The sequence below is a fragment of the Papio anubis genome, chromosome 13, assembly GCF_008728515.1.
Source record: "Papio anubis isolate 15944 chromosome 13, Panubis1.0, whole genome shotgun sequence".
Taxonomy (NCBI): Eukaryota; Metazoa; Chordata; class Mammalia; order Primates; family Cercopithecidae; genus Papio; species Papio anubis.
The window spans coordinates 48598695-48624267 of NC_044988.1; the positions used below are offsets into that span (position 1 = coordinate 48598695).

The 25573-nt window shown below is 37.8% G+C and overlaps 1 long non-coding RNA gene across 2 annotated transcripts; it reads left to right on the forward strand.

Moving 5' to 3' along the window:
* The first annotated feature begins 4593 nt into the window (after window positions 1–4593).
* LOC103878299 lies at window positions 4594–14516 on the forward strand. Of its 2 annotated transcripts, XR_638439.4 has the most exons (5): window positions 4602–4680; window positions 5991–6114; window positions 9157–9256; window positions 13639–13706; window positions 14272–14516. It is a non-coding gene; the product is annotated as an uncharacterized LOC103878299 (long non-coding RNA). The 2 variants fall into 2 exon arrangements; XR_001895831.3 differs by lacking the exon at window positions 5991–6114 and having other exon boundaries at window positions 4594–4680.
* Window positions 14517–25573: the final 11057 nt, after the last annotated feature.

Genomic DNA, 25573 nt, shown 5'->3' on the forward strand with positions numbered 1-25573 from the left:
TGGGAGTGGGGATCAGAGAGGCAACCATTTGCCAACTAGTACAGAAATGTTTTAATATTTCGACAACTTGCACTATCATACTGATGCATTACAGCTAAATAGAAGCTCTGAGAAAATATGCGTGGTGTGTGTGATGCGTAACAAGTTGTTTAATGTGACTGGGACGTTAGTTGTCTTGCGGTATGACTGTAGTTTTAATCCCCCAGTGACTCAATTCAATGAAATTGATTTAACCTGTTTTGTCTTAAGTGGCCATAGTCAAAATAGCTATTAAAACTATTCCATGGCAAAATGCTATTTTATACCAATTACAGATGACCAAGAACCTATCCTTTTACTGAATGAGGGATCAGAAAGCAGGAATTTTAGCCAGTGTTCTGCTACTGTCACATTGTGACCTGGGCAAGTCATTTACCACGACCCATCCTGCAGCCAGAAGGCAATGGCCTTACTTGGGCTTTCCTCTGTGTAATTTTCTTGAGACCTGGAATGATCCTCCATTCCTTAAAACTATGAGTAAAGACACATTTCACCCAAGAAATCTGCCCTGTATCTCATTGGCTCGGCATGAAATTTTTAGTCTGTGGTAATTATTTTACATGAGTTGATCTTTTATTCCCTGTTCTCTTTAGCTAGCATCACAGGTGTGCAGCTTATTCCTCCTTTTGATTGGCTTGATCTCTCAACAGATGCATGATTTACCGGATATCCCTTTTATACTCTGTAATGTCCCCTGCTACCTAGAGTTCTGCATACAGCAGGTGCTTAATAAATACTTAAGTGTTCATATAGCATTTTGGTAAATGTTCCAGTTCCAAATAAAAATCAAGACATTTTGCATATTTAAGGGTTTTAGATTGTGTTTAGTGCTGTATTGTCTCTACTTCCCTCCCCCTGGCATGAATAATTAATAATAGAGTTGGATCTCCATGTGTGCATGCCCATAATAGTATTTATGTATATATAATAATGGTGTATAACTTAACTCATTTTGCTTCAGATAAAAACCCATTCTTGTTTAACGATTAGTGGGTATGAACACAAAGATCATTTCAGCATCTGAGAGCCAATAATTTCTTGTAGATAAGCTCAAGCTACCAAAAATTAATATTTATCATTGAGAAGAAATTCAAATCTTAAACAGACAGAAATAATGCAGTCAATTCTAGACACTTAAATATTCTTGTCTTTGGACAGTTAGGGCAGTTGGGCTTAATCTGCCACATTCTCACTAAAAAAAATGTCACGATTGAACTCACTGTTCTTTTGAAAAATGAGAAACACAGATTGAACATTCTATAGGGAAAAATCAACACAGGAAAAAATGTTGGACTATGGTTTTAAAATAAGCTTCTAAACCCAAACAAAAAGTGGATGTACAATTAACAAAGTAGTGGCATGCGAATGCAATTGCTGAGAGTATGAAATTTTGAATATGAACTCTTTCCTCTCAAGCAATTGAATTAGTAGAAGAAATTACTAAGAAAAAGCTGAACAGAGATGACTACGAACAAACAAAAATTTTAAGCCTTTTGATATTACTGTGAGACCGATTTTTCTTCTTAAGCCTGGAAGAATTTCTGAAAAATTCTAAGGTAGGTGTTTGAACTTTTCTGCTTGACTTATTTTTTCTACTTAGCACATTACATTTATTTGAATTTGAATATGTTTACTGCACCCATGGGTAAAAATTAACATATATATTTACCATGACCTTGTGATGTATACAAGGCAGAATGGAATAAGAATTTTTCTTCTCCAGTCTATTTCCCCGGAAAAAAATCATAAATTGTTCCATTGCTATTAAACCATTTTTCAATAGTTCAGCTCCCAGCATTAGCATGAATAAATTTCTCTTCTAAATATAGAAAGCAAGTCACTATTTTCTTCAACTTTCATAACCTCATCCATTCCTTCAACCAGTTTGTTCACTTACACATACAAGTATGTGTACAAGTATGTGTAAGCGAAAAACTAGTTTTTAATTCTTAGCAAACTGCTCATTCCTCAACAGATGAAATGTCTCTTAATCTATGCCAGTGCTCTTTAGTCAGAATTGGCCTTTGAGTCTATATTTTGCCTCCTATCACTTTGCTTTCATAAAGAGCATCACAGAAGCTTATTCATTAGCATTCAGAGTCAGTCTCTAACATAGGGGTAGCTCTAAGGCAATTTACATTTAGTTCTTTCCATGCTTCCAGTTCTTTACATCAAGCCCTCCTGTTAGCTCTGAGGATAAGTGAGCCAATCAGAAAAGGTTTTGAGCCCTTAGCAAATCTCATCATAAAATATATCCAAACACTGTAATCTGAATGCAATCTTCATTAAGAATTTCCACCACCTGCTTGCTGAAGCCACAGCACAGCTCCACTCATAATCACCATGCAGGGGGCAGCATTAGTTAATGTCATTAGACAAATGTTGCCATCTCCTTGTGCATGTTCATTAGCACCAGGTGGGAAAATACAGGCATGGAAATACAGGGTTGATTCAGGCTTGGACATTATTTATTCAGCTAACTTTCTGAGCATCCTTGAAAAACCAAAAAGGTTGGATTTGAAATATTTTTTTAAAAACACACTTCAGGGACACTGTCAGCATTCAACTTCACTAATGAAAGCAGAGGGTTACTTTCCCAGAGGTGTGGCATTGGGTAAGTCACTTACTCTCTCAGTTTCCCCATCTATAAAACAGGGAGGATAATTTTATCTACCTTAGGGTTTGTATTCAGATTAAATGAGTTGATACAAATAAAGCACTTTGAACAGAGCCTGGTTTGTTTTCATCATTATAATCTTCATCATCATCTTTGTTATGCTAACTCTGCTTTCCATTGTTCATCTGAGCACACCAGGGAGTCCACAGGGACCCACATGGGCCACAGAGAGTAATTTGACTCTGAAACACAGCAGCTTCTGTTTTCTTTTCTTTTTTAACCTACATCCTTGGAGTACTTACTAAGTGCCAGTCACTATGCTAAACTGTTTGCAAACATTTTCTCATGCAAACCTCACAACAAATCTAACAAGATATATACAAAACTGTATTATAATTTCCATTTTATAGATGAGGAAATTGGAATTTGGAGAAGTTAATTTGCTTATAGAAATAAGGTCCACAGACCTAAGTGGATAGACTTATATTTCATATTAACTTTATTTTAGCTGTTATGTTACCTCAAGACTAATTATGAAACAAGTATTTAGAGCTGGAAAGCCTTTCCCATTCATGTAGTGCACATGTAGGAGTTAAGACTTAGAGAAGTTAAGGACTTCACCCAAAGTCACACAGCCAGCTGTGACTAGCTGGGATCAGAAAATTTACAGATGTTGGCCCTTTAATGCTCTGCTTTTTCTCTATACATTATTTTACATCATTAATAGATTTCTTCAAATGTGAAAATATTTAAACTATGCATTCATCTCAAGGCATGAGTTTCTGCAGCAAGGAAATCATTTATATAAATGGAAAATTAATTGAAGGGAGAAAAGAAATACTTGGGATAGGTTTTTGAAATTTAAAGTTAAACACAACTGCTTAAGTAACATCTTAAAAGATGGCATTAAAGTCATACCCCAGAAGCCACAAATATGATAATAAAAGGTTTACAGTGGCTGTTTTACCAGACATTCTTCAATCCCATTTTCTTTCCAGTGTTTATAACTAGCACGGAACTGAGGGAATTAAGAACAGCTTTCTTTCAGCTTCTCTAAGACTTCTTGTGTTTTAAACCTGAATTCTTGAGGGCAGGGAGGAAAAGGGAATTCCCTAACCTCTGCGTCTGCCACCTCCTTTGCTACACACACACACACACACATACACACACACACACACATGCACGCACACACAAATTCTTCCTCCCAGAATGAAGCGTACTTTTCCTTTCTCATCTCTTCTGTCTCACAACCTCCACTCCCTCCTCCAAAACCTAAACTTCAGAACTTGGCTCAGTGACATTCCCTCAAGATCAAAGTTAAATGATAATTTCCATGAAAACCAAAGTCATTTCAGTCTCACTGTCTCTCCCACTGAAAGTCTGGGTCTCATGCCAATAAAGCACAAAAAAAATTCCATACTCCCTTTCTCTTCAGTATGAAACTTCATGCTCCCTCTTCCCTTCTTCTGGTGTCTTTTCACTCCTCACACATTACTGCTTTTCTGTAGAGATGTCCATAGGAAGTTTCACCTTCTAATTTAAGATTTAGCTACCTTCAGCGTCTCTTTTTCTCTCCTGGATAGGCAATGCCTATGAGGCCTGAGGCTACAGTAGCGAGAAAAGAATCAAGAAGCAAGAAGATAGAGAGAGGGAGCAGTGATGAAGAGGAGATTGTAGGAAATTCACAGAATTATTTCAAATATTCAAGATCGTAGAGCTTGTAAGTGGCTTAAAGTACTAACTCAAGGCTTTTTGACCTGAGTCAAACAAAATCCATTTGTTGAGAATATCATAATACAAAGGAATGAAGACTCATCCCAATAGGAGTTATGAGCTATCCTAGGGATTGCAACATGAAGTGTCTGTGGAGCAGTGTGAGTCAGTGACATAAATACAGGGAAGGGTAGGAGAGACTACATGACATCACAATACCACCTTTACATACTTCTGCGGCCTTGCTTCACGCTTCTTCAGGAGGAATTGTCCATGTAGTTGGGAAGTAACTTCAGAAAGAGAAAATACAGGTGTGTGAGGGTTTTTTCTTTTTCTTATTTGGAAGGAAAATATCAAATTGCTAACACAGAAAATCTCCCTGAGTCTGCCTCCAGTAGGAAAGGTCATTTTGCATTCTGCAAGTTTTATGAGAAAAGCATTAAGCTGTAATAAGTAGCAATTTTAGTATTATTCCTTGCATGTTAAGTTCATTTGTTGAGAATAAAATAATACCATGGGGTAAAGACCAGTCCCCATAGAAGTTATAAACTATCCTAGGAATTATGACATGAAATGTTCATATATCTATTATAAAAAATGAAATGTTCATATATCTATTATAAAAAATGAATCTATTTTCTGTTGCTCCTTTTTCAGTTAGTAGAAGAAAAAAAGTATTCTACAGAGTCTGTTTAAACAAACAGAAAAACGAAATCCTAGAGTACATATTCAATAACACCTTGGCTTGATAGACAGTCCTGACTTGGAAATGTGAATCAACAAGTGGTTTTTCTGATATGATTGGACAGAAATATAAGATAATGGAAGGCAGAACTAACATTTCATGATCATACTCCTATGCCCATTGTCACCTAACTTTGTAGTGCTATCCCACTCCTATTCTGGGCTCAGCCTTATGACTTGGGTTGGCCAATGGGATACTAACAGATGTTGTGCAAACAGAAATCTGAAAAGCACTTATGGGTTTCCACTTGTTCTTGTCCTCTACCATAGCCATAAGCATATATTTGCATTATTCTTCTGCTCACACAGAACAGAGCAAAAGTCACCTCAGTCATCCCAGCTGAAACTATCCTAGGTCAGTCAACAACCCGCCAATCCCTGCACAAGACAAAAAGAAAGTCTTAGCTGATCCAAGATAGGCAAAATCTCCTAACATGCCTCCCAGATGCATGAGTAATCAATGTTTTTTGTTGTGTCATCTGTGGTGGTCTGTTATACAGCATTATTATGGTACTAGACAACTAATACAAAACCTACAGTGATGAAATGGTTTCTGGATATCAGAACATATTGTATATTGTATTACATGCTACATGAAAGCTATAGAAGGGATATGTGTTAAGATAGACTGGTAGGCCTATATGGCCAAGCTACTTCCAGGCAGGGGAAGGATTCTCACTTAAAAGAGGAGATTATTCCTGGTACCAATCACTTAGGGAAAAGCAGTGTCTCTCTGAGTAGAAATTGAATGTCAGAGTATGGACCATTGTCAGTTAGATGATATGGCAGGGTCCCTCCTGGGCAGGTGTATTTGTCTAGGAGGATGTTTCTCTCAGGGGCCATTCAGAATGACTTCTCCTGTGTGGGGACTGACCAGGAGCTGAGCAGTGAAGGACCCAGGAGTTCCATGAGATGACGTTGTTGATGATGATGATGATGATGATGATGATGATGATGATGATGGCTGACACCGACTGAGCAGGTTGCTTATTATGTCCCAGGTACTATACTTAGCTCTTGATATATGTCAACTGATTTAATCTTCATAACAACCCTATAAGGCAGTCATTTTCTTTCCTCATTTTATACTTCAGGAAACTGAAGCCCAGAATATTAAGTGACCTTTATCCTTTGACTAAGGACAAAATAACAGTTAACAAGTAGAGCTAGGTGGCCACAAATCTGGCTCAAGAACTCTATTCTAAAGAGCTTATGGAACCAAACAACAAACAGATTGAGTAAGGACCAGGACTTCATACTTTGTAAGCTGCGTTGCTGATGGTCCTAGTACTATGTTTCTGACACTGCATGTTCAGGAATTTTTCACCACTATGAGGCCAATATCTTGGTGGCAGCAGGAAGGGAATAGAAAGAGAGAAAGAGAGCTACTGTGGCAATGAGAGTGAGAGAGAGAAGGAAAAAAATCTCTATGAGAAGGTAAAGTTGGGGCATGAAGTCAAATGCCATTAGTCAGGGGGCTTTACTTTGTTCCCAGTTTTCCCAGAAGATTGTCTATGGATGCTAATTCCTTAGAGGTTCTGGGTTTAATTTTATTGAAGAGGTGGCACTTCCTTATGTTTTGTTGGTGCCAGGCAGTTTTGTAAGCTTTTCACATACATTATGCATTGAATTCTAACAACAACCTTTCAAAGAAGAAACAGACTTTTATCCTTAAAGATCAGTACTATTCGAAGTGTGATTCCTGGATGTGTGGCAGGCTGTGAACTCTTTCTTTCCAGTCCACAACAAGACGATACAGAAATTAAAAGTGGCTGTTTTAAAAAAATGTTCTGCTTGTTGAATCTAATAACCTAAAAAAATGAGTGCATATCTTATATGTCTACATTTTCTATTTAATTTTCCTGGTAATTCATATATTTTACAAAAGTGTTTTTCCTCAAATGGATTGGAAATTTAAGAAATACAGTTTGGGAAGCACTGTTCTATACTATGGAATTGAGGCTCAGAGAAACTTGCCAAAGTTTCAGTCATTAGGAAAAGACTCAAACTTAAATCTTAATCTAATGCCCATCACATCATTTATTTTTATTAAAATTAATGTCCAACTTGACTCTTTCTGCCCACACTTGCCTATTTAAATAATGATGTTAAGCTCATCTTTTGGGGAGTGGGAAGAGAATGATGGGATCTTTCTACTGGTGATCAGCCAGGCCATCACAAAATGTAGAAACAGGACTTTAAAAACCAAAGTGAAGCCAGGTGCAGTGGTGTGCGACTGTAGTCCCACCTACTCGGGAGCCTGAGGTGGGAGGATTGCTTGAACCCAGGCATTCGAGGCCAGCCTGGGCAACACAATGAGACTCCCATTTCTAAAAACAAACCAAAACAAAATCAAAATGATGCTACCAATGTGCTTGTGTAGCAGACACTGCCATGTGCAATGCCATGGCATTTACCCAGGACATGATTTATGCAGCATGACTTGGAAATAACAGTGAAACCTTTTCTCTTGCTCCTTCTGCAACTCCCTAAGGGAGAAAAATAGGAAATACATAAAATTCTCATTTAAGAAAAATTGTTTAACAGACCCTACATCCAGTGAAGCAGTTCATTTTGTGGTTGGAAATTCAAAGGAATTTTTTTTCTATCATCAGTTAAAAGAAAATCATGCTGTGATTACAGCAATGAGTAGTAGATAGATGTGGGCGTTGGAGCAAGACACACTTAGATTTGGGTCCTGCCTTTACCATTTTCTTGCTCTGTAACCTTGGCATCATGCTAATATTTCTGAATTTTGTCCTCATTTGTAAAATGCGAATAATCCATACCTCACAGGATTTGGGGATAATTTAATAAAGGTAACTCACATAAATTACTTTCATCAAATACAAAGTAGAAGGATAATTATACCAGATATCTCCAAACCAGATACATTTAACCCGCTTGTTTAAGATTCTTTCAAATGCTGTGGCTATACAATTTCAAAATAATTAACTAAAAGGTTTTTAAAAATTGTTTAGTTATTTAGATAGTAGGTTTTTTGAAATACGGGATAAAACAAGGTTATTTGACTCAATTTTAAAAATTGACTAGCTGAATGTTAGCCTATTTTGTTTCCCTATAGAAAAAGTGTAACGAGTTAGGACGATACTCTGGTTTATCATACACTGAAACGTGTTTCATTAAATTTGTGATTTATTCACATTTACAGATTATTGATAATCTTATCTCAGAAGGATGTTGGAGAGTCATAAGAGAAAGTCAAATTAGATTATGTAATATATGGTTTCTGGTATATGATAAGCACTGAATAAATGTATTTCCCCTTTATTCTACTTGATTTATAGGTGTTATAATTTCTAGGTCAATGTCATGCTATAGAATTTAATTATACAAAATTACTACTATTGTGGATTCTTACATTAAGACTTAACAGAATGAAATAATTTCTACTTGGAAGGTAGAAGTACAGTGATTTAACACTGCTATGAATTTGTCCTGAAACCCTATAGTGAAATTTCTCCAAATGAACAATAATAAAATCTCTATGATAGACAATGTTTAAGGTCTGTACTCCAAGTAGTTTCTAAAGTGGCAGGGAGCCTTCGGCATTTCCTCAGTAATTGGTCCCTAAATTGTATCAACAAGTGCTTATGTGCTCTTTATAGTTTTGCTTGCTTTTGCCTTTAACCATTTCAATATTCTTTCCTGAGCAAAACATAACCTATGCTTTAGAACATTAATTGATTTTCCTTGCAACATCCTAGGGGGTCTGAAGACCGAAGCCTCTTTGAAGAGCTCATTTTAGGCAACATTGGAAACGATTTCAGAACACCATATAGGATTAGTTAGAAAACCACCTGGAAACATTTGGTAACTTTAGGTCTACCATCATGCTGTCACTTAGGTTGAATCTACAGATTTTTGGATCCTTCTAGAGCATACATATTTACCAGCTCACAGACTTATTTAAGCACTAAATGAAATTAGGTCTGTAAAAGTACTTTCCAAACTATCAACAATATGCAAAGGCTGCAAAATGGTCAGATATTATTTCATAGGATGCTTTTGCTTCCTCACAGTTCCGTCAGGGTCACAAGATGGCTGCCATGGTCAGATGTCACAAACCCATATGGCAGTGTTCTCAGCAGGAAGGACGGGGGGAAGGCTCCTTTTTATCAGGTAGGAAAATCTTTCCTAGAAGCCCCAACCCCAGTAGGTTTCCCGTAAGTTTTTGTTGGCTAAAACTGGGTCACATGGTCATCCCTAACGGAGGGTAATGGAATAACTAATCTCAGGCAAGTGGAAACAGGATTACCATGGTTGGTTCGGGCCAAAGGAACACAAAATGGTCTGATTTAAAGGTCTGTGATATTTAGGCTCCAGGTCTAAGAGCCTAGCTTAGCTTTTTTGGGTTCCTTTCCTTCCTGGTTCCATATAAATAATTTCATTTTAATACTTCCTAGACATACTGACTATATATTCTGATTTCCCCTCTTAAATACACCTATTTCCCCAAAGAAACTGTGACAATCTAAAAAAAATCCTCCAGTGTGCCTGAATTCTGTTACATGAATTCTTCCATGTTCCTCCCCATACTTCTTGTCTATCTCGTGCAACATGGAATTGAAGGGAAATAATGACATTTGGATTCAGATGGACCTGTGTCTGAGTTGTGGCTCCATTGCATCTTAGTTTGGTTAAGTTGTGGAACTTCTTTGCACCTCTATTTCCTCATCTACAAAAGGAAGACAAAAATATTCAACTTATAGGGTTTAGTACAAGGATAGAAAGTGCCAGGCATATAGCAGGCATTCAAAACAGATGATTCATTTATGTTTATCTTTATTATTATGACACATATCCATTTCTGTGATTGCTCTATCTCTAAAGCTGGTTCCAGCTTTTCACTTGACTCATTTGGGTTGGAGACTTTTTTTTTTTTTTCATGTTCTGCTTTTCTTTTGTTTTGTGGCTTATCCTGACTTTAACCCTGTATAGGTGGCCCTCCATATCTGTGGGCTTGCATCCTCAGATTCAACCAACTTCAGATTGAAAATATCTAGAAAAAAAAAATACAACTATAAACATAATACCTTTTCTTTCTTTTCTTCTCTCTCTCTTTTTTTTTTTTTTGTGAGACAGGATCTTGTTCTGTCACCCAAATTGGAATGCAGTGGTGTGAACTGGACCTCCTGGGCTCAAGCGATCCTCCCGAGCAGCTGGAACCACAGGCCCACGGCACCACACCCAGCTAATTTTTAAATTTTTAACTTTTTGTGGCAACAGAGTCTTGCCATGTTGCTCAGGCTGGTCTTGAACTTTTGGCCTCAAGCCATCTTCCTGCCTCAGCCTCCCAAAGTACTGGGATTACAGGCATGAGCCACTAAGCCCAGTGCAAATTAAAAAATATATAGATATATAGTAAAACAACTATTGTTATAGCTTTCATATTGTATTAGGTATTGATATGGTTTGTCTCTGTATCCCCACCCAAATCTCATCTCGAAATGTAATCTCCAATTGTTGGAGGAGGTGCCTGGTGGGAGGCAATTGAATCACGGGGGCAGACATCCCCCTTGCTGTTCTTATGATAGTAAATGGGTTCTCATGAGATCAGGTTGTTAGAAATTTTCTGAGTGTGGCACTTCCTGCTTCACTCTCTCTCTTCTGCTCTGCTATCATAGGACATGCTTACTTCCCCTCTGCCTTCTACCATGACTGTAAGTTTCCTGAGGCCTCCCAGTCATGTTTCCTGTTAAGCCTGCAGAACTATGAGTCAATCAAACCTCTTTTCTTCATAAATTACCTAGACTTAGGTAGTTCTTTTTAGCAGTGTGAAAACAGACTAATAATTGTAAGTAATCTAGAAATGACTTAAAGTATAGAGGAGGATATATGTACATTATATGCAAATACTCCACCATTTTATATAAGGGATTTGAGTGTCTATAGATTTTGGTATCTGCAGGGGTCCTGGAATCAATTCCCTGTGGATATCAAGGGACAACTCTACTCTTTGAAGACATGCTCATTGGTTCCAGTACTCTGCTATTTGTCTATTGATTTCAATACAACTCTGAATAAAAGATGTTCAGACCCCTGAGCCCTAGTCTGGAAGATATAGCAACAATAAATGCTTGTGAAGGTGAAAAAATAAAATAAACATACTGAACATATTTTAAAAAGTGCAGTAAAGATCAGCAAAGTCCAACTACAGTCACAACAAGGGCTGGCCATGTCAGGAAAAAATATGTGCAATGTAAATTTTTTACACATAATTTTTTGTGACATCTTTGAAAGTAGACTGGAGATTTATCTCTAAACATTTCTATATTTTTGTGTGTGTGTGTGTGTGTGTGTGTGTGTGTGAAAGAGAGAGAGAGAGAGAGAGAGAAAAAGAGAGAGAGAGAGAATTATAAAGTGCATCAGGCAAAATGGAAATTGGTGAATCTGGATAAAGGGTACATATTAGGTCCTTGTACTGCTTTTGCAGCTTTGTTGTATGTTTGAAATTACATAAAAATAAAAAGTACTTAAAATGCACAGATATTTCAATGAAATACTCACAACTGAAGTGCGTATTGAATATATTAGAGTGGGTGGCTTGGGATGGTGGGAGTTGAGATAGAGATAAAAGAGAAAAAGAATGAAATAAAACCAGAATGGGATCTTGAGATAGCTGATTGATGATGGTCGTGGAGCATGAGCTAGAGAGAATGATGGCCTTTTCTCTCTGCAGCAAGTTCAGAAGGGGATGATGAAGAGACAGGTACAAGCTCCTTGTATAGAGAATAGTCTGGATACTCTTCTGAAATATCAACTTGGGCTTGACTTGCGGAATCTTTCCCTTTCCCATGTGTGTCAGGCATGTAGCTGGACTCTTGATATTTTCCTGCTTCAGGGATTTTCACAGGAAAGAAAGCAGAAACAATTTGAAGACAATTGTATCTCCTGTCTTTTGTAAAAGCCTAAACAAAATGATCTTCAGCTGAGGAGTGTATTTGACGGTATTTAGAAAGAAGAGGGAGAGACTTCACCTAGAATAAAAAGGTCAGAGAAGAAAGGAACAATCTAGAGCAGGTGGGCTCTGGACACAGATCTCTGAGCCCCAACAAATAGTCATATGTCCTAATTGGACCAGAAAAGACCATGTTCCTGGGATAATGGGTATCTTAAAGATAGTCTGGGTGGACAGATAAGTGATGGCTAGGGTTTTCTCCCTAATGTTATGCGGCTGGGTAAGACCCTTGCAGAACCCTGAGGGGAGTCTTGGTAACTTACATCTCCTGCCAGGATAAAGAGATGGGTGTTCAGATTTAGATTTAATTTGATTGCAGAGAACAAGAGATTTTCTATACTCTTGAATTTGTCAACTAAAAGTCCAAACTGCCTCAAACACATGGTTCTATTTACAAAATAACCATTTACAAAGTTGGTTTTACAACCATATAACTGTTTGTAATACTCTGTATAACATGTTATCACCTGCATCATATGATCATTTGATGTCATCTTTAGCAAAAGGACAGAGGGGCCACTTTTATTAGTTCCTCAAGAATAGAGCCTTAGAAATGATAAATTCTTATGAACTATTGTTCAAAAATAACCCCTAGTTATCTTTAGCCTGCTCCAAATGCCCTTCCCCCGGCTACCCCCTGCCCCTGCCTTTTTTTTTTTTTGGTAAAAGAATTTCCTCCAGTAGATAGAGGAAATGTGACCCTAGTATAACTTCTACAGTCTTCAGAAAGCCCAGGGTAGGGCACAGGAAATAGAACAGGTAAAGGAATTGTGTTCAAGCAACTGACCAATGTTATGATTCCTAAGAAAAATTCAAGGAAAGAAAAGGTATTTTTTTTTTTTCTTCAGAGGATTTAACAATTTTAGAAATATCAAGTGACTCCCAACTTTCTTTACACACAAAAAACCTAAAGAAGGCAGATATCCGTATCTAATTCTTAGGGGTAAGGCAGTGAATAGAAATTAATTCTATAAATTGGCAGAATTGAGGTGATTGAAGGGAAAACTTATATTCATGCTAAAGGAGCAGCTGGGTGGGAGGAGGAGAAAGGAACAGAGCTAGAAAGGGTAGATGGAGGCAGAAAGGGGCAGATAAAGAGCTCTACTGAACGAAAAAGACATGTTTCTCTGCATGTTTAGGGAAAATGCCTACATCCTGGCAGAGGAAGACTTAAAGAAAAATCTGGTTTATGAAGTGTCAACAAAGATTCAGACATGCTCGATGTGCTTGTGATGGCATGTGTGTGCTCTTTCTTAAGTGGTAAATTAGATCTTTGTCTACAGGTAGGTGTGTGAAGAGCAGAGGAATAAAATAATTAGCCCAGTGTACTGCAAGTAATGGAAGCATCTCTTTCTGGCAGCTTTTCAGAATTTTGAGCTTGAACCTGACATGACAGCCTGTCCTGGCCTACCTGGGATTGCTTAGAATAGTGCTTCTTAAACTTTCATGTGCATATTCATCACCTGGAGTGGTTAAAAATGCAGATTCTGGTTCAGTGTGTCTGAGGTGGTGCCTAAGTGTCTTCATTTCCACTAATTTCTAGGTGATGCCAATGCCTCTCCTGCTCAGATCACATTTTGAATAGCAAGGGACTGGAACACATCGTCACAGGTATACATACATATTAGAGATGCACAGTATGTACATACACACATGGATTTGGGCATACTTATGGGTGCAAAAAGTCATTTGTTCATTTGTTTAGACAAATTTTGAGTGTATTGTTTTAGGGTAGGTACTGTACACATATAGACATACACTTTTTAGGACTGATCTTTGCAAATGGATTTTAAAAGCACAAAAGATTTCTTTGCTTCCCCAAGGCATTCCATCATTCTCTAGTACTGATCTCTATAAATGGCCTTGCTCTCCTACTCTTAGTTACTAGCTGACTTTAGGATGGGCAGCTGCTTTCCGACATTATTTATGTATAGGAGATGATCCCAATATCCTAAGGTATTCCCTTTCATTGCCTGAAATTCTTAAAATTGCTGTAAGACATAGAGGTGAAAACACGGGTATTGGAATCAGGAGGTCTGGGCTTAAATCTTGACTTTGTCACTCAGACACAACTTTAACCTCCTTGAGCTCCAGTTTCTGCATTTGCAATATAGTGATAATAAAGTTTCCCTCATAGGAATGGCTACTCAACTAATTCAACAAATATCTATTGTAGGTTGATTGCCTGCAAAGGACATAGAAATAGAGTTGATTCAATTTCTCAACTGAAGGAATTCACTGACTAGCAGCGAAAACAGGACAGTGACGCATGTAAAGGAAATAGCACAAAGAAACGGCTAACTTACTTTTTGGTGGGACTAACGGCTTCTTGGAGGAAGTGAGAGCTAAGTTGGGCTTTGAAGGATAGGAAGAGTTACATGGTGGAAAAGGAGAGAATAAAGTGATGCTTTTCAAATTTAATCTGCATCTAAATCACTGAAATTGCAAATTCTGACTCAGCACCTGAGGTGGGGCATGTGATTCTGCATTTCTAACAAGCTCCAGTTAATGCTGATAGTGTTGGTCTCTGGACCCACACTTGAAGAAGCAAGCAGGGCATTTTAGGTTAAAGAAATACCAGCACAAAGGTGACAGTGAAAAGCAACATGGTAGGTTTGAAGAACAGCAGCAGCTCAAAACGGTTGCACCATCAATTGCAGGGAAGGAAGTGACGCTGGAAAGTTGGTAGGGTTAGAGCAAGTAAGAATTACATGAAAAGGCCGGGCGCGGTGGCTCAAGCCTGTAATCCCAGCACTTTGGGAGGCCGAGACGGGTGGATCACGAGGTCAGGAGATCGAGACCATCCTGGCTAACACGGTGAAACCCCGTCTCTACTAAAATATACAAAAAACTAGCCGGGCGAGATGGCGAGCGCCTGCAGTCCCAGCTACTCGGGAGGCTGAGGCCGGAGAATGGCGTAAACCCAGGAGGCGGAGCTTGCAGTGAGCTGAGATACGGCCACTGAACTCCAGCCTGGGCGACAGAGCGAGACTCCGTCTCAAAAAAAAGAATTACATGAAAAGACAAAAGTAAGTCTTTCTGGCACATAGTGAACACTCAGAAATGGCTTATTTCCACCACCCATTTTACTCAAAAACCCACCAATTAGAAAGGAATAGAGAGAATGTTTAATATGAGACAGTAAGATATTTGATTTCTTACTTTCATTTGAGGCCTGAGTCTACTTAATTCATGAAATTAAGTAGATGAAAAGACATCTAGATGGCCATCTTACCTGCCTCAGAGAAAGAAGGTGATTCCCAGGCTCAAACAGGGGTAAGCAGAAACCACTTCACACGGCCAAATATCCCATCAGGACAAAATTGTTGAGAGTTAAATGGGATAACATGTGCATTCCTAGCATGTTGTAAGTGCTTAACTAGTTTCTCCTACTTTGAGAGAAGGAAGCCTCTGTACGACTTCAATCCTTGGGACAGATGACTTATATTCCCATCCCAAAATACTACTCCTAATCACTTCATATTATCAAAGTTTATTAAGACTTTTATCTCCCCAAGAGGGTAACACTTGTTACTCTCATCTCCCCTTTATAATGAATGCATCTTGAAGCAATAAAAAGACCCTGATGGAGTATGGAGACAGGACAAACCAATAAGGAAGATGTAAAACTTACGAATAAAGAATTTCTTATTCCTTCAGATTGTTTCAAAATGCTAAGATACCTTTAAAAGCTTTAGAAAAATATGATGAGTGTTCCCCAAACAACTTCATATATATGCAGCTCACTGGCCCTGATTACATTAATTTATCATTCATTCTTTCAAAGAACATTTCATTGAGCACTTAGTATGTGTCACGCATTGTTCTAGTCACTGAAATACTAAGTAGAACAAAATAGAATCTCTGACTCCAAGGTTCTACTAATAATATTACAGGAACTCTCTATAGCATTTAATTTATTCTGTAAAAGAAACAAAGAGACATAAGCAAACACAGCAAAGCATAACAATGGTCAATTCTGTATGTTGGCATGTGGAATATTTGCTCTAGCATTTTTGGTAATTTTTTTTTTTTATTTTTGGCATCTCTCAAAACAGTAATTGTATTTTTAAAAATCCCCTGTATCAGTCAACTATTTATATAATAAAGCTGTGTAACAAACAATTCCCACATGCAATCATAGGTAGTTGATCTAGGCTTGGCTTTAAGGGATGATTCTGTTTCAAGCTGTGTCACTGGCTACATTTGGCTTCTCACTAAATTGGGCTTGGGTCTGCTCTATATGTGTTTGTTCTGGTGCCCAGGCTGAAAGGATAGCAGTTACCCAGGGGAAGTTCTTTACAAGGCAGTATGGCAATCCAACTGAACAGAACATTTTAAGTCTCTGCTTGCACGGTGTCTGTTAATATCCTTTTGCCTACAACAAGTCACTTATGTGATCAAGCCCAATGTCATGGGGAAGGCAAGTATACTCTACCTACCCACTATGAGGTTAACCAGTGAGATGGTCAAGCTCAACATCAGTGGAGGAGGGAGAACAGAAGGAGTAAGTGTGTCTTTAAAATGTCTATTTTACGCTCTCCAAACCAGTGGAAAAACCTGAGCTAAATATCTGAGAAGACTGCAATGAGTGAATAATGCAGAGGTGTTTTACTCTAGCTACGGGGAGGAGAAGCGTCTGGGAAGACTTCATGGAGGAGGTGATACTTGAAGAAATGTTTTCCAGATATACAAGATGGGCAATGGGTTTCAGGTAAAAGAAACAGAGTGCACAATGACACAAAGGCCCAAAAGAGCTTGACTTGTATTGGAAACCAAAAGCAATTCCTTATGAATGGAAGTGTGAGTGTGTGCAGGGTGTGCATGTTTGTTGAGGGAGGAGAAATGAGGAGCTTGGTGGATTTCTAAAACAGAGCAGAATAATCCAGAAAGGCAAACACAGTCAGTCCACAGAGGGCCTTGAACCTCATAAATAGGAGTTTAAATTTTATCCTGCAAAGACTTGGGGACAATTAAAAGGTTTATAGCAGCAATGTGACTTGAGATGATTGATATTTTTGGAAGAGTACTATGGCTATAAAAGGAAGAATAGACTGGAGGGCGATGAGTCAGGAAAGAAGAAAAGTAGTTAAGATGTGATTAGACTGGCTTCACTGGTGAATTCTCCCAGACATTTAAGGAAGAATTAATACCAATCATTCTCAAATGTGTCTGAAAAACAGAAGAAGAGGAAACACTCCCTAACTTATTCTATGAGGCCATATTACCCTAATACCAAAAGCCAGACAAAGACAATAAAAGAAGAAACCAATATCCTTTATGATTATAGAAGTGAAAATCCTGAACAAAATACAGACAGAAGAAATCTAAGAACATATAAAAGGCTTATATATATGACAAAGTGAAATTTATTCCAGTAATGCAAGAATCATTCAACATAAGAAAATCAATCAATTTAATGCACCACATTAATAGAATAAGAGAATAAAACTTCATGATGGGGAAAAAGGATTTGACAACATCCAACATTCTTTCATGAAAAAACACTCAGAAAACTAGGAATAGAAGAGAACTTCTTCAACATGATAAAGGACACTTACAAATAGCCACTGTTAGCATCATGCTCAACAGTGAAATATCAAAAGCTTTCCCCCTAAGATTAGGAACAAGACAAGGATGCCCACTTTTACCATTGCTATTCAACATTGTACTGGAAGTTCTAGCCAGACAATTATGAAGAAAAATGAAATAAAAGACATCCAAACTGGAATGAAAGAAATAAAACTATCTCTATTCACAGATGACATGTTCCTATTTATAGAAAATCCCAAAGGATGCACATACGGATGAACAAAACCCCAATCCTACTAGAGCTAATGAATGACTTCAGTTAAGTTGCAGGATAAAATAACAACTAAAAAAACAAAAATCAGTTGTGGCTGGGGACGGTGGCTCACACCTGTAATCCCAGCACTTTGGGAGGCTGAGGTTGGCGGATCATGAGGTCAAGAGATCGAGACCATCCTGGCCCACATGGTGAAAACTCGTCTCTACTAAAAATAAAAAAATTACCCGGGCATGGTGGCATGCACCTGTAGTCCTAGCTACTCAGGAGGCTGAGGCAGGAGAATCGCTTGAACCTGGGAGACGGAGGTTGCAGTGAGCCAAGATCGCACCACTGTACTCCAGCCTGGCGACAGATTGAGACTCCATCTCGAAACCAAAAAAAAAAAAAAAAAAAAAAAAGGAAAAGAAAAAAATGTTTTAGTTTTTCATTCATTGGAAATGATCTGAAAAAGAAATTAAGAAAATAATTGCATTTATAATTGCATGCAATTGAATATAAACACCTAGAAATAAATCTGAATATAAAAATGAATATAACACTAGAATTTTAAATCTAACTGAGGAGGTAAAAGACTTGTACACGGAAAACAACAAAACATTGCTGAAATAAAGAGCAACATAAATGGAAAGACATTCCATGTTGATGAATTGGAAGATAATACAGATAGTCCCCAACTTACAATGGTTAGACTTACTGTTTTTTGACCTTATGATGGTATGAAAGTTATATGCATTCAGCACACTCCTCAACTTACAATGAGGTTATGTCCAGAGAAATCTATAGGTTGAAAATATCATAAGTCAAAAACGTACTTCTGACTTGCAACATTTTCAGGTTATGATGGGTTTATCAGAATGTAACCCTGTTGTAAGTCACAGAGTATCTGTATTGCTACGATGGAATACTATCCAAAGCAATCTACACATTCAATACAATGTCTATCAAAATTCCAATGGCATTTTCTTTTCAGAAACAGAAAAGCTGATTCTCAAATTCATGTAGAATTGCAAGGGGCTCTAAATAGCTAGAATAATATTGAAAAATAAGAACACTGGAGGACTCACACTTCCTGATTTCAAAGCTACAGCGATTAAAACAGCATGGTACTGGCATAAAATGAACACATAGACCAGTGAAATAGAATTGGAAAGTCCAAAAATAAACCCAGGGCAGGGATGGTGGCTCACACCTGCAATCCTAGCACTTTGGGAGGCCTAGGCGTGTGGCGTGTGGATCACCTGAGATCAGGAGTTCAAGACCAGCCTGGCCAACATGGTGAAACCCCATCTCTACTAAAAATACAAAAATTAACCAGGTGTGGTGGTACATGCCTGTAATCCCAGCTGCTCAGTAGGCTGAGGCAGGAGAATCTCTGGAACCCGGGAGGCGGAGGTTACAGTGAGCTGAGATTATGCCACTACATGCCAGCCTGTGCAATGGAGGCTCTGTCTCAATAAATAAATAAATAAACCCAAATATTTATAGCCAATTGATTTTTGATAAGGGTGCCAAGATCATTCAATAGCAAAAGAATAGTCTTTTTAACAAATGGTCCTGGGACAACTGGATAGCTACATGCAAAATAATAAGTTGGACCCCTACCTCACACTCTCTGAAATATTTAAGGGGTGAGATGAGAGGAGTATATGGGAACTTGTACTTTCTGTGAAATTTTTCTGTAAAACTAAAACTGCTCTGAAAAATAAGTGTAATTTAAAAATAAGATATCAATGCACACCACTAGAATAGTTCAAATTTTAAAAAGACTGACAATAACAAATGTTGACGGTTTGGAGCATCGAAAAATCTCGTACATAAAAAAAAACCTGATGGGAAGTGAAAATATGTGCTCACTTTGGAAAACAGTTTGGCAGTTTTTAAAAAAATGTTAAACATATATTTACCATATGATTCAGCAATTCCACCCCTGGGAATTTGTACAAGAGAAATAAAAACATATGTCCACAAAAAGCCTTTTTATGAAATGTACATAGCAACTTCTTTCACAAAAGCCAAACATTAGAAACAAAAGCCCATCAACAAGGGATTGGATAAATAAATTACTGTATAAACTTACAATGGAAATACTATTCGGAAATAAAAAGAAATGAATTACTGATACACACAACTTATATGAATCTCAAAAGTATTATAAATGAAACAACCAGACACAAACACTATATACTACATTATTTCATTTATATGAAATTCTAGAAAAAACAAAGCTATATTGACTTAAAGCAAATTATTCTTGCCAGGGACCAGGGTCAGAGAGGTTACTGACTATTATAAAAGGCAAGGGAATGTTTAATGAGTAGTGAAAATGTTCTAAATTATGGTTGTGGTGGTGGCTACATGATTATTATGCATTTGTCAAAATTTGTCAAATCTTACACAAAATTTGGTAAATGTTATTATATATAAAGTATACTTTAATAAAGATGATTTACAAAAGCATTGATAAAAAGTAAAAAATGAACCAATGACTTAAACACAAGAGCTAAAACTATAAAACTCTTGGGAAAATAGAGGTAAATCTTCATAGCCTTAGATTTGGCAACAGATTCTTGAATTTAACACCAAAAGCATGAGCAACAAAAGAAAAAATTTAACACATTGGATTTCATCAAAATTAAAAACTTTTTTTTTTTTTTTTACATCAAATGATATGATTAAGAAAGCAAAGCAAAAAGACAACCTATAGGATGGGAGAAAATATTTGTAAATCAGATATCTGATAAGGGTCTAGTATCCAGAATATATAAAGAACCATTATAATTCAACAAGAACAACAACAACAACAACAAAACTCAATTTAAAAATAGGCAAAGGACTTAAATAGAAATTTCTTCCCAAAAGATATACAAATGACCAATAAGCACATGAAAAGATGCTCAACATCATTAAGGAAATACAAGTAAAACTACAAAGGTATACCACTTCACACCCACTAGGTTAGCTATAATCAAAAACTAGAAAATAAGTGTAGGTGAAAATGTGGAGAAATTGGAACCCTTGTACATTGCTAGTGGGAATAATGTACAAACCAATAATATATTGTTTGGTTGCTGTACAAAACTGGCCATTCCTCAAAAAGTTAAGTATAGGATGACCATAGGACCTAGCAAACCCATCTCTAGGTATGTAATCCCAAAAGAACTGCAAGCAAGTACTCAGCAAATACATGTACACTCATGTTAATAACAGCATTATTCACAATAGCCAAAAGATGGAAAAAACCCAAATGTCCATCAGCAGATAAATGGATAAACAAATTGTGGTATATATATCCAATGTGATAGTATTCAGCCACAAAAAGGAATGAGGTACTGATGTATGTTACAATATGAAGAAGCCTAGAAAACACTATATAAAAGAAGAAAGACATGAAAGATTACATATTGGATGATTCCATTTATTCAAATTATCTTGTAAATCTATAGAGACAGAAAGCAGATTGGTAGTTGCCGGAGGCTGGGGGAGGGGAAAACAGGAACAACTTAACGGGTATAGATTTACTTTTGGGGTGATAATAATGTGTTGGAATTAGATAGAGGTGGTGGTTACACAATATTGTGATTGTACAAAACGCCATTGAAATGTTCAGTTTAAAATGGTTAATATTATGTCAATTTCAACTCAGTTAAGAAATAAAAAGGATATTGTTGGTGATGATGAAAAATAATGAGCTTGAACTCAAGCAGACGCCATGACAAAGGAGGAAAAGAAGCAGAACAAGAGAATGGTAATGGACAGTGGAGAGTGGAAGGGGGCAGTAAAGGGTGATGCTGAAACTCCTCATGTGGAAGAGCTGATGCTCCATTGCTATAGACGGGAATGTGGAAGGAAGAAGGGGTTTGGAGTGTGGGGGACAATGAGTTTAGTTGGGTCATGAGGGTTGGAGGTACCTGTGGAGGTGTGCAGGTAGAGAGGTCTCACTGTCAGGTGGACCTTTTTGCCACTGGAATATAATGGGAGAGAAGAGCTATATGATACCTTGGCAGACAGACGTTATTAGTAAAATTCCCTTCTGAATAAAAATATTGATAAAACAAGAAATCACTAAATTCCTACCTTCCTATTACTGTGACACAAGTCCTTTCAGTAAATTAATTTTTGCCATTTTAATTGATTAGTGAGGATTCAGGATTATATAATATTAAGGCTTAATCTAGGAACATACAGCAAATCTATTCCAGAGCCAAAATGTGTCCAATGCTCACACTTCCAGCATTCCTGCTTAAACGCCCCACTTACCAGGTTCCACTTCACCACTGACAGCAGCATTTGGCTGCTTGGTCTCCTGAGGAAATGTATATATTTTCTGAAAAGTCTCTCCAATTCCAGATAATTAGCTGAAGCAGGTATATTGGTATCTTAAAGCCAGAACAAAGTCATTGCTCTGAGCAAACTGTTAGCCTGATAATCCTTCTGCATCACACATCAGTATTCTCTGTTTCTTCTGGCCACTGTTATTGCTCTGTTTTCATCCAGTTACCACCCTTCCCCAAAGAAAACTGAAGCCACCAATCCTTACATAGAGGAAACATTTCCTTCGCTGTAGGAGCACTGAACCAGCGACACCCATCTCTAAATTGTTACCACTCCTCATCTTGTGTTCTTGCCCTATAAGCTTAAAGCTTGGAATTTATTAGAAATGTCAATTGCATTGAAAACAAAAACACTTTTGTAAAAGTATGCTAAAGGCATTCAAGAATTGAGGAAGAAATTATGAGTGCTGTGGAAATAGTTCCTTATTCACATCTGGAAAACATTTGCTAGGGGCACAAGGAGGGATGGATGAACTGCAGGTATGCATAGGAATTTAAGGTTTTTTTCCTCTTTTCTTAAACTGCCTTCTCTCCTACCACCCCTTTGGCTCCTCCTTAGTCTTCCCAGACAAGCTACCTTGCAAATCTGCCCTTGCAAAGTTCTCCCATTCCAATTTAATTCTCTCTCCTCTTTTGTAGATGATTTTGAGCCACACAGCCCCAGATGGTCAGTCTGGGAACAGACACAGGCTTTTTCAAAGACACAATATTGATTCCCTCTAGACCCACAATGACCTCTTTCTTCTAGCTCTTCTTACTCCAGTTCACAGGGCTTTTAATCCCCACTGAACACAGCACTTCAATATGGGTCAGAGGATGGGCCACAACTCAAAATCAACTGTTCCAATCCAGGAAGTTTCGACTGGCACAATCAGCGTTCCATTAAGCAGGGTCTGGTGCCATTGTTTTTTACAAGGCTCTCACCAGCTGGCCTTGCTATGCTTGGCTAAGAATTAGACAAGGGAGGGAGGATCTGGCCTGAATAGGAAGAGAGACAAGGGCTGGCTTTAAAAGGTGACACCCTAAGGACAAGCTTGAAGGGACAGGGAATAGGCAGTGTCTCTCACAGAGGTGGTTCTGCTTTTGTAGAAGTACTAAGGCAGGCAGGAGAGAAACAAGTTGACACACACATATCGGGCTCTGAAACAAAACCAAGGTCAGAGGAACACTGAATCCACTCATTCCAAATCACACACTCCTCTTTGACTCCAGATCTAAGGAAAACCTCCTAGGAGGACATAAAATATAAACATTTTGGTTAAAACTTTAATTTTCACTATAGGCTTGTGCCCCACAAAGACACTCACAGCCATTAGATTTTCCTTTGGGAAGCTAACTTTCTTAAGTGTGTGAAGTGTCATTTATCCAGCAGCAGAGAAATAAAAGATGTCCTACTTAAAAATTCTGTGGCTTGCTAGCATACCAACGTTGTAAACAATGCTACATGAAAAGTTTTAAAAAAATATATTTTAATCATAGATGTTAATAATAAATATTACGTATTTATATTATTCCATGTGTATTTAAGTAGAGTTCATTAACCATAATAACTTTATATAAGGAGATAATATTATAAATGGTTTTGATCATGAGCTCCAGAATTATTAGAACTCTGTCACTCACTAAGTACCTTGGAAGAGTCTCTTAGTCTCTGTAAGCTTCATTTTTCTCATTTGCAAAACAGGAGGGAGGTGATAATACTACAATGAGAATGAGTCAAACACTCTTAACATAAAATATACTTAACATAATGCTGATACATCATAAGCACTTAATAAAAAGCATGAGTGCACTATTATTACTAATTTTTGATGATCATCATAAACAATGTCAGTTATTACACCTGGTCCAGTCAGTCCTTTTAGATAAGAGTTTGTTGAAGTGGAAGTGAATTCCATAGTGTTCTTAGGCTATGCTCTACACTAAGTGATCTGTCACTATTCCTGGTCCTCCCTGTTTCTTAGCCTTTGCTTCTAAGCATGATATCTTATAGTTCTTCCCTTGCTGCTTTTAATCTGATTCCTCTGTCAACTAAGAAGAACCTTCCCTCTCTCCCTTCTCTCACTCACAAAGGAACCTAGACAACCACACGGGTCAAGTCAGTAGATTTACATTTCCACCTAATTCCAAATAAGCATACTAACCCTTCAAGACGTTCTTGTACAGAAAAGTGCATGGGCTTTATAATGATAAGTTCTTTTAACCTGCATAATGGTCTCTTGGAGTGAGGACATTTCCACTATAGAAGCAGATAATAGCACTATGCAGAGAGGGAATGGACAGCACAAAATCATAGAGACAGGTAAGTGCCTAGAACGTCAGAGAAAAGTTAGAATTTGCTGTGGCTAAAACATAGGTGGCTGGGAAAAGGCTGTGAAATGGATACTGGTGAGCTAGGACTCAGTTCTTCAGAGTCATGTATAAGACTAAAAGAATGACTAAAATTATAAACATTTTCAATATTTTAGGTATTGTGTTAAGTGTTATACCTGCATTATCTCATTTAATCATCACCATAATCCTGTAAAACTTGTAACATAATTATGCCCATTTTATAGATGAGGAAACTGGGGCTTAGGAGGATTAAATCAATGTCTTAGGGCCTGTACAAAACTATAGCAGTCTCCCCCTTATCCATGGTTTTGCTTTCCATGGTGTAGGTTACCCATGGTCACCTATGGTCAGAAAACACCAAATTAGGCCGCGTGTGGTGGCTTACACCTGTAATCCCTGCACTTTGGGAGGCCAAGGCGGGCAGATCACGAGGTCAGGAGATCGAGACCATCCTGGCCAACATGGCGAAACCCCGTCTCTACTAAATACAAAAAAATTAGCCGGGCATAGTGGCAGGTGCCTGTAGTCCCAGCTACTCGGGAGGCTGAGGTAGGGGAATTGCTTGAACCTGGGAGGCAGAAGTTGCAGTCAGAAGAGATCACACCACTGCACTCCAGCCTGATGACAGAGCAAGACTCCATCCAAAAGAAAAGGAAAAAAGAAAAAGAAAATATCAAATGAAAAATTCCGTAAGTAATTCATAAATCTTAAATTGCATGTCATTCTGAGTAGCATAATGAAATCTTATGCTGGCCCTCTCCATTCTGCCCAGGACATGAGTCGTCCCTTTGTCCAGTGGATCCACGCTGAATATGCTACCTGCCTATTAGTCACCTAGTAGCTGTCTTGGTTATCAAAAAAAAAAAAAAAAAAACCAACCAAACAAACAAAAAAACAGTATCAATAGAGTTCAGTGCTATATTAGGGTTCTCCAGAGGGACAGGACTAATAGGATATATATACATATATATATACACACACACATACATACACACACATATATA